At 40.5% G+C, this 10,968-nt stretch overlaps 1 protein-coding gene across 8 annotated transcripts in view; it reads right to left on the reverse strand.

Annotated features, from left to right (window-relative positions):
* arhgap9 (Rho GTPase activating protein 9) overlaps nt 1–10,800 on the reverse strand; it is a 39,738-nt gene extending 28,938 nt beyond the window's left edge. For 4 of the 8 annotated variants that reach the window (XM_035150876.2, XM_035150866.2, XM_035150873.2 and 1 more), the window contains exon 1: nt 10,553–10,797. The gene's annotated coding sequence lies outside the window, so the exon portion shown is untranslated. Of the gene's footprint in view, nt 1–2,391; nt 2,712–10,552 lie in introns of those variants that run through there. The other 4 variants (XM_035150869.2, XM_035150859.2, XM_035150863.2 and 1 more) reach the window with 4 other exon arrangements.
* Nucleotides 10,801–10,968: the final 168 nt, after the last annotated feature.

Consider the following 10,968-nt stretch of genomic DNA (forward strand, 5'->3'; position numbering starts at 1 on the left):
CCCTTAGCTAACTTAGCTTGCAAAATACCGACCAGGCTTTTGATCCAGCTCCTCAAATACACCTTGTAATGCCACAGCAAAACAAGGTGTATCAGCTATGGCAGAACTTTGTAGACGGCCCCACCCTGCAAAGTTGACAGGACCTGTTTCTTAGGAATGTTTTGTCGAGGCAGAAATACTAAGCGATGCCTGATTATTTCACACATGATTGGTCATATACCAGATTTTTTTTAAATAATGGAGATGGGAGTCCACACTGAAAATTAAGACTCATCACATGCATGTTAGGGAGTTTCTCCTGGCTGGTGTGATAATATGTTTACCTCTGTATGCAGGAATTAAACTGCTGCAGCCATCTGTACCTGCAATATTGTGCTTCTCTTAAATTTATTCATGCTTGTTTTTCCTGAAACACAGAATGAATGTACTCTGGTCTAATCTTATCTTATCTAAAATAAATGACCCCTGGAATTTGTTCAAAGAAAAAAATTAAATTCTAAAAATGTTCTATCAATGAGCTGAGGTTGTATTGTGATCTAACTGCTGTTCAGAAACACTCCTCTAAGAGCTGCAGTTGTTCTCAAGGAGGACGAAGGCAGAAGTCAGAGGCAGAAGGTGAGCAGATAAACAGGAAATCACTCATATCGAGGTTCTACCACAGTTTAGGTCTTATCCTCTGGATCTTACCATTTGCCTATATACTGTGAGACAGCTTTAGAAGTTTAGTTTCAGTCTGTAACAGATAACTGCCAGTTATGATGATGATGACGATAACAATGATGAACTACTAGTTTCAACTACTGAACATCTTTACTAAGAGTTACAACATACCCTGGGTTTACACACAGCAAGGCCTTCTTCACAGACAGGAAGAGCTCTTCTGATACTGCTGCACTTGTTTCTTTTCCTGTCTCTCTTTACTGCTCAAGAATAAAACAGGAAATATAGCATGAATGTAGAATAAAACAAGAATGGTACTCATTAAAGCTCATTCCTCCTCCAAGGCCCAACAGTCCACCTTGTGAAACCTCATTTAAATTCACTAGATCCAGATCCAGATCCAGAGACTCATAAATATCAGTCGACCAAATAAGTTAGATTTTTGTCTTTACGATCAATAAATGATTCTCTGAGAAATCAATGAAACTCTTGCAAAATGTGCTATATTGCAATGTTAAAATAAGTGGAAAGAAAATCCTGGATCAGTCCTCTGAGGCAGATCAGCACCAAAATGACACATCTGTCCTGCAGTCTTTGTGTCATTATTGCTTACAAACAAATAAACAAACAAACCAACCAATAAACAAATGACATGGGTGAATCAATAACCTCTGTAACAGTAATAGGTATCATCAATTCACGTATCAGCACAGGCCTAAAAATCCTACACAGACGGCCAAACACAGGAAGCTGCATCATGTCATGTGCAAATTAGGCTGTAAAAGCTGGGTTAAAGTCCCTGGATGTTTTATTTTCCGTATTGGACACTTTGATGATGTTCCTAAAGGGCAGCATCCCAGACTGCTTACTAAGAAGAGACAGAAACCAAATGCTTGGACAAATTTAGTAAATCTCTAAAAAAAAAAAAAAATTATGATTTGGTAGAGAGAGAGGCCAGGCCGTGTTTGTATTTGCAGGTCAGATGGCAGCGGAGAGGAAACTAACGTCACACACCCAGACACACAGAGATGCCCATATGGTGTCAACGACAGCCACAGGCATCCTGCCACGGCTGTTGAACGATAGATTTGTGCCAGGGGCTGAGGGCACGGGGGCTTATGACGCTGCATCAACAACGCAATTGGAAAGACAGAGGCACAGACAGAACTAGAATGGCACTCAGTTGAGGGAATACCTCCACTAAGGCCCAACAGTCCCCTTAAATTAAATCCAGCCACACCAAATTACATACTCTTATTGATACCAGTTCACTAAATATGCCTGATTTCATTTCATCCAGACATTCATTCATTTCATCCACCCTCGGATTCCGGATCTGCACCAAAATTCAAAGGTTTCTCTCCTGACCCTTACTACATCTTTCCACCACGTTTTGTCAAATTCCCGCCCATAGTTTTTGTGTAATCCTGCTAAAAAACAAACAAAAGCAGATGAAAACATAACCTCAATGGTGGAGGTACAGTAAACAGTTGAGGAAGAATGAAAAGATGGAAAATGAGAGCAGACTTTCAGAAGACAAAAGACTAGAAGGGAGTGCTACATGCCTGTCTGCCTTTGCTTGACTGATTTCACTTAAACTCAGACTGTGTGTGTGCGTGTGTGTGTGTGTGTGTGTGCATGTGAGTCAGACCGAGCTGAAGGAACGGAGAGGATGCGATTTGTGCATGCATGCAAGAAAGAGAGAGACATGCCGAGAGCAGTTCGACTCACCCTGGTCCTGAAGTGAGAGAGTGTGTCTACGTCAGCAGGGTCGCAGCTCACTCTACAGTCAGATCCATGCATGTGGTCAAATTTCCACACACACACAACTCTCCTCAAGCCTAAATAGAAGATGCACTGCCGACACAGATGAGTTATGAAAAAGGTAGAAAACTAGAAAAATGGACACAAGCTCCCTCCTGCAGAAAATCATACACAATCTCCCTCTGTCTCTTTCTCTCTCTCCCGTGCACACACAGTTAATCCTATGCCCCAAATGATTCTGCCTCCACTCACTGAACCCCTGCTGACCCTACCTTCATCCATTCAGCCAGCATTTTGCCTGAGAGATAAAAAAAAACTGGAAGGCGGGACAGAGACAGAGGGAGCATCAGCTGGCTGTTGCCCATTCATGCAAATAAACCATATTTGCACTTGAGAGGAGAGGAGCATATGGAGAAGCGGAGCTAGAGAGGTCCTGGGTGCTGACGAAAACAAAGGCGACCAGTGGATTGATCGAGCTATCGATCCATGCACAGAGCCGGCTGGTCAACAGTGCACGCTGGACATCAGAGATCCACCCGGACAGTTAGTTAGAAAAGCCACGGCATGGGGGGTGTTAGCGGCAGAGCAGAGTACGCTGTGTTCATCCAAATCATCTTAGGGATGATATACCATCAGCATTTTACATTTTCAGGATAATCAACCCTCCCCAAAGACCTTTGGATTAAATACTTCAGGGATTACAGGCCCTCCTGGTGGGTCCACATGTTGGTCAAACATTTTCCAAAGCATACATCAAATTGTAGATTAACTCTGTGGATTTTAACAGTGGTAAGAAAGTCCACTTAAAGCCTGTTTGCTATTGATAATCCTCCAATGAGAACATTTAAAGTTAAATTACATTTTTTAAATGTTAGTCAGTTAAAGATACACTCCAGTCATACATTTGTATAGATAGATATAGAGCATGTAGACCTCAGGTCAAACAACCTGACTGATTCATCAATACGAGCCTGTGACAGACATATTGGTATATGCATTAATGTTGCAGATATGCGCTAACATTTTTATTTCACAGATTAAACTATGCAAAAAGATAAAAGAAGTAAAGTAAGCTAATCAAGTCAAGTTAAATATATTTGGTTGTATTTGGGTTTTCTTTTTATTTATAGGTATTTATACTAAAATGAACGGTTAAACTGTAAAAAGTTTTTTTAATATATATCCAGCCTCAATTACATTGTAATAAAGGTTTGATAATGACATCTTGGGAATCATTACCAATTTTGGATGATATATTGGTATCACTCCTGAATATCAGGATCAGCGTCATGCCCCAAAAGTCCAGATTGGTGGGGCTCTAATAAAGATCCATATTCTTTTCTATGAAACCAATTGAAATGTTGAAAATCTTGCAATTTGAAAGAAAGTGATTAAAATTCCAGGATCTGCGCCTTTAGGGTGGATCCCCTGCAAACTGGAGAGGATTCTTCCCCGGCATATGTCCCATCCCTCTACCAACTGTGGTGCCAACAAGTAATTTTTGTGTAATTGTGCTGACAAACACACAAACACACAGACAAAAAAAAAAAAAACTCCCTGGTTTAGGTTATAAAGCCTCATTTCTATGACAAGCCACTGAGGGACCATGCAGCTTAGCTCCCACAGAGAGCGTTTCAGACGACTGATGCCAGTCAAACTTCACCACACATGCGGACGAGAGCTCAGTGAAGGGAGATGGTGCCAAAGTTTGCCGTCATATCATATCCATATTCATTCCATATGTTTGAAGTGGAAAGAGGGCGGCTTTAAAAATCATAGCTACATGGTCTTCAAAGAGAGAGGAGACATGGGGAAGAGGAGTATAGAGTGAATGAGGAACTTCAAAGGGTTCGAGTGCACTCCCACATCCGTATACACATAGAAAACACACACACACTCACACACTCACACACTCACACACTCACACACTCACACACTCACACCCAGTCTGTACTGTATTTACATATGTATATCTATTACCAAAGAGTTCACAGGAAACTGAGAGGAGGCAAGTTTCTCCACGTGATGCACACTGTTCAGTAACTTTAATCTTCACAAAAACAAGTTGGAAAATGATATTCAAAGTCATGACAGCTGTTTAAATAACTTTCTCAGCCAAACAACTGCTCGTATCTTAGTCCCTCACTGTGACACCAGCCTTGCCATCTGTGCATGATGTCTACGTGCAAACAAGCATCCTGGTTTGTCTGCTCTACCGGCTGCTTCAGTCCCAACTTGTAGTGAAGTCTGTGTGAGCTGAGGTGTTGCATCACATCATACAGTCCTGGGTTATGGGGGAAAAGGAGTTGTAACACAGCAGAGTGTAGTACTTTACACAGAGGTGCCTTGAAATGTTCCTAAAATCAATGTTCAACCAAACAGTGTGTTACAGAACTGGATTTAAATGGATTTAAAGCTCATAAAGTGAAATCAAGACGTTTTACATTAAACACTTTTAGCATTTTGGGGTCGGATGGCTTGTGGTCTCCGTTTCTAGCTCGACCAATCGCATTTGAGCATACATTGGCTATTGGCGTTGTAACTCTTCTGCATTAATGCGCAGATAGCTGCAAATAGAGATGAAAATGTGGTCTGGACCACAAACACCTTCAAAAAGTGTCACTATTTTTGTCTTGTGAGGACAAACGTTCGACTTGGACTGTAAACTGTGTACAGGAAACAAAACAGGGAGGCTTGGCCCGAATATGCATTGTCTACCGGACGCCCCAAACTATTAGCCGTTGCTCACAGAGGTTAATTCGCCATCACTCATCAGACGAGGGTCGATGGACTCTGAGATTAACGGTCAACAGCTTCAACATGAATGAAGCTGAAACAAAAGTCATATTATTTTCTGCAAAGCCCTCAAAACCATATCTATCTCTAAGGGGTTTACAACACATACAAGATAAAAGACCATCAATCCTTAGATCTTCATCTCTGACAACAATAACCCTCAATAAAAATTCTAATTACTTTCCTTTCACCAATTAATCTGTCAATTTAGCCCTCGAGCCTGGAATCAGTCCACCCGCGGCCTGATGAGCAGTTGTGCTGAGGACAGCCATGTGAAGGAACACTCACTTTGTCTGTGGATGTACAGTTATAACTACGAGCGCTGATGTCTCTCTCTCCATATGAGACACATGCCTCAAGCCAAAACAGCCTTTCATCCTCCCAACGCCATGCATTATTGATGATTAGACCAGAGAGAGACACTGAAACACAGTGTGATGGCTGCCTGCCTCTCTGTGTGTGTGTGTGTGTGTGTGTGTGTGTGTGTGTGTGTGTGTGTGTGTGTGTGTGTGTGTGTGTGTGTGTGTGTGTGTGTGTGTGTGTGTGTGTGTGTGTGTGTGACTAAACAGGTGGGCTGGATTCTCGCTCAGTGATTAGCTGTGTAAATTGTCAGCAGGCCAATCAAAAAGTAGATGATGACAGAACAGCAGCCATTGGCTCATTCTTGCTACTATCATGATGACAACAACCTCCGTGACCAACTACCATCTCCAGTGTCTCCAGTATGTGTGTTAGTTTTTTTTCTTTTTCTTGTTGCATATAACAACATTTCAGATGTGTGTGATGCCATCATTTCAAGTATTTGCTGATGCAATACTTGTGTTTACAATGAACCCTGCAGCCTCCATCGACACACAGCAAACTTCCTCAGAGAGAGAGAGAGAGAGAGAGAGAGAGAGAGAGAGAGAGAGAGAGAGAGAGAGAAGGATTGCTCAGGGGCCATTTAAAACACTTGAAAGAATGAATTCAAGCATCACATTTTTTAATTAGCTTGTGCATTTTATATAAAAACTGGAGGGTGAAAAACATGCAGCCAGCTTACTTTGAGTTAAAGAATAATAAGCTTATTTTAGTAACTCAAGAGAGAAGCTTCTTGTTTTAGTAAACTGCTTTTCTTATCTTATCAATCTCACATTACAATTTTACGTATTAAATAATAGGTATGAAAGATTAAATGGTATAAAAAACATTGAAGAAATAGTGGCGATTAGTAATTATTATCATAGCAGTTTCCCATCTATATAGGTATAGATTATTAAATGACAGAAAATACATTAGAAAAAACAACTTAAGTCAAAATGACTTCAACTAATGAATTAATCGACTAATCATTTGAAGACAACAGGGATAAATTATTCATTTTCTCAGAGGAGTAAAGAAACTATACTTTCACAAGTCAACCTCACTGATTTATTTTATGAGTATTTTATGAGTATAAGACCACGGTTGCCAAGTTATGGATTTTGCAGAGCATTGATTTTTGTCTGGAGCAGCCAGACAGAATAAGATGAGTTGCAATTATCTGTTATTCTATGTGATATAAACCAAAATCAAAAATATCCATGTTTTATTCACACAGAAGGTGACGTTTGACCAATGTTGTGCACATCGTTGTTAATATATTACGTAGAACTTTATGCAGACAAACAAGATCACTGTATCCCTGCATTAGCCTTCCAATTGAAGAAAATTAAATATCCCACAGAAGTCAGGAACGATCTTCTCCAGAATAAAAAATAAATAAATCCCCTCACTCTCTGACTGGGCTGGTGGGTTGTGGCTGAGCCTCTGGGAATGTGCGGTACATTGATGTTTCTAATGAAGAGCGCTGAGCTCCATTGATCCACCGGGGATGAGAGTGAGCTGTCAAAAGCTATCAGGCAAAGTCAAAGACCCACTTTCAGGCCTGCACGGCTGAAGTGAGCACGATTCTGTTGAGGCACAAGAAGAGCAGCTCAACCTCTGGAGGCAAATGTTACAGAGAAGAGACTCTCACACGCAGAAACAAGCTTTGATGCCTTCAGTGGGTTTAAGGGGTTGTTTGCCCAATAAAGGAACATTAGACAAATAGCAATACAGGTTTAGGACGAGTCAAACATTGGAGGCCTGTTTACCCATGGCGCCTTCAGGTCTATTAATTTTCCTTTATTGTACAATATGTAAATTCTACCCTCTACCACCAGGGGTCTTTCAATCAAAACAATAACAAAAGGCCTAATTTGATGACATTGTGATGCAGCGTGGGATCATGGGAGTAAGAATCTACCTGACGCAACCCGGGCACAAATCATGTTCACAGAAGAGGTTTTGGAAGAAAAAAGCTACCTGGCTAACTGGCTAGCAGTGTTTTTTTTGCTTCATCTTATGCAGTTTGCCTCGGATGTTATAGCAGAGACAAACTCGTGAAGTGGATATAATGCAATTAGAAGGCGACCAAAGTGAAACGTCCTGTTACCTTGAATAAAATTGTGGATTTCTCTGGGTTTGAATATTGTTGGAAACATTTTGGATAATGTAAACACACAAGTCAACAAAATTTATAACAAATTGTCAAAAATCAGTTAAAACCAGCAGATCAAGCCTTTCTAAAACTCTCAAATGTCTTGTTTTACTCAACCTGGTCCGACTTGGTCCATGTCCCATCCATTAACATAGGGGAGGAGGGATGTGTGACCTACACTGCAGTCAGCCAGCAGGTGGCAGTTCAGATGCTTTGGCTTCAGGTTTGGGGAGCAGTCACGTCGTCCATCTTCATATTCAGTCTATGTTTTGCACTATTCCTGCTTAAAAAATAACTGAAATAATCTATGTTTTATCAAAATCGTTTACCCGTGACTTTAGTTTCTTTCTAATAAACCATGCCCGGTTATTAAAAGTTATTATTAACAGACCACGTTGGCAGGAATAAACCTTGATGTACAGTACACTGTGTTGTACCTTTGCATAATACAACCTAGTGAGCGCACAACTCATCACACAGATACTAAAATGAAATGCAGGATTAAACTGGATTAAAATAGAGCTCAGATGGGGGCTGGGATAGTCCAGTTTAGATACAGTATAGTGAGTAAATGGGAGAGCTGGTTTGTCCGTTTTGAGGATTCGGCCACAAACACCTCTGATAGTGTCTATTAGTTACATGGTCTGTGTAATGAAACTGAGCTTGAAGTGATGATTTTAAATGTATTTTTTCACTTAGCTAGCAATTAGTGACAACATGTTGAGCCTAGCATCTTCTGTGGAAAGCACATGGTCATAATTATACTTGTTAGACATCATTAAACAGGATTAGGCTCAAGAGAGTTTCTTAACCTTGGGGCCCCAGGATACACAACCATCTAACTTCATTCAAGTGTGGTGGATAAAACAAGAACCTCAAAACCTAGCAGCCAAAATGACCCAAAGACATTTTTCTAAAACACCAACAAAGACTTTTTATATTCTGTTCTTTGGTTTCAGATATCAATGCACAAACTAATTTAACATTATTACATATAACATTATTACATATAATCTGCTGGAGCCACTCTGTGAAAATAAGCCTTGTAAAATCACGTGACTCAATCAGGGTCACGAGGACTTTTTCTTGAGAACAGTTGAGAAACCCTGATCTAAAGTCGTCACTAAACTGCCTGCAGTCAGCTGCATGGTTCGTTCAGTAGAAAGTAAAAAAAAGGTGACATGTCATTTTTACAGCACTTGCACCATGATAAGAAAATCAATCTATCCATCAATCAAAATGACTCCTACTTTATATTTTTGCACAACAGACAGTCTGCAGGAACAAAAGACAAAGATCTAGACACAGAGCGAGGCCGCAGACTTCCCAGAGCAGCATCATAATCTGACCAGTAACAAGCCCTGACGTAAAAAAAAAGCTTCATTCTCTCAATCTCAACCACAACAGCAATCTGCGGAGCGCACGAGTAATCACAGCCAACTCGTAACCCTGCTGCTAATACTGCACATACAGGGCTCTTTTAATCAGCAAACTTGCAACTGGAGAATAATCTTTCGAGCCAGTGTCGTCACAGGCCGGTGAAAAAGGGAGCAAATCTCCTGCTTTGCATGGATTTAAGACAGATTATGAAAAAGCAAAAATGCGAGCGTCAGTCAAACTGTTTCCATCACACACTGTGGTTAACCCGTCATTACACTTCCTGCGGAGCAAGTAGGGCCCGACTCCCATTGCACAAGCATGGAAATAAGTCCGTATGCAAAGAGGTTTGTCATATGGAAAGTGTCAAGATAAGCAATTGTTCTAATTCATTTGTTCAAAGAAATGGCCAATAATTAGGTCATGGGAAAGAAGTGGTGTCAGCCTGAAACCAACTGTATATTTACTAGATGTATACACACATTACAGAAAATGTTTTATTAAGTGTTGTTCCACAGGAAGTGGTAGTTGGTTGAAGCGTTTGAAGAGCATGCTGGGTAGAACAAGCTGCTACTCGTGGTGCCTTGGAGGTGCCCCAGGTGTTGTGAGTTGTGTAAAGTTGTGGTTTGACAATATGATGTGGAAAAATATATTGTTTTGGAAAAGGGGGTCTTGTTATTTTAGTAACTGTGAAACGTGGAACCTCTTGTTGTGGCTGCAGACCAATATGTTACTAAATATAAGTAGAAAGAGTGTCAGCATTGGCCTACAACTTTTTTCTTTTTACACCAATTTACAAGTTAAATTATAGTCTATAATGAGCAATTCTATAAAGAGTAGTAGTATTGTAAGTAGTAAGTAAGTAATGTTATCTACTCAAACAACGTTTAAATCAGCTTTAGTGCATTATTCCCCAAATAAAGCATAAACAACCAACATGAATGCACACAAAATTGATAAATATTATAAAAAAATGTAATATATTAATTCATTCTTCTTTTTTCCATGAATGTTTTTGGGAAGCACTTTGTAACCTTGTTTAGATAGGTGCTATACAAATAAATGTATAATTATTATTGTTATTGTTATTATTATTATTAAGCAAACACACCACACGGTTACACAGTTATGAGAGAAACAGAAGATATTAGATTCTGATGTATATATTATATTATTGTTTTTAATCCTGTAGTCAGATGTTTCAGGTAATAAAATAACCATTTAATAACTTTAAAAGCATTTATCATGAAGCTAACCTCCCCTGTATCCAGGCTATTTATCTAATGAGTTTCCATTCATTTGCAGATTAAAACACCAGTAGTGAGCAGCACAGACGCGCTGGATCCTGCAGCTGCAACTGTTTCCTCAGTAACCTTCATACAGGAAACATGTGTGACAGATGTGTGACGGTTAGAATCCGCAGTGATGTGATGTTTGTGTGAGAGCAGCACTCACCTGGCAGCGAGGAGACGGTGACAGCTCAGTTGTTGAGCTGCAGAGAGCAGGAGTTGCTTCTTGCGTTAGTTTGATGCACTTTTAATTAAAAAATAAAACTCTGGAGACCTCCCCTCACATCGCTGAGGGAACAGAGACTAACTGAGCTTCATAAACACAAACGGTCATAGATGGACATGTAGCAGCTGGACACGCTCCATGGTGCTGCCACAACCTCCTGCTCTTTAAGCTGAGAGGAAATATTGCTTTGCGCTGAGTGGGTTTGCTGCGTTATGATTGGCTACGATGTGATTTCACAGTGGACCAATCAGAACAGGCGTGGGGCTGCGGCGCGCTCAATTCATTACACAGCCTCTCCCGTTGTTTAGCGATAAGACATGAGCAGTGAAACCCGCCCGGCGGCGCTGCGGTGGGAG

Source organism: Hippoglossus stenolepis, chromosome 3 (assembly GCF_022539355.2).
Source record: "Hippoglossus stenolepis isolate QCI-W04-F060 chromosome 3, HSTE1.2, whole genome shotgun sequence".
In the NCBI taxonomy this organism is placed as follows: Eukaryota; Metazoa; Chordata; class Actinopteri; order Pleuronectiformes; family Pleuronectidae; genus Hippoglossus; species Hippoglossus stenolepis.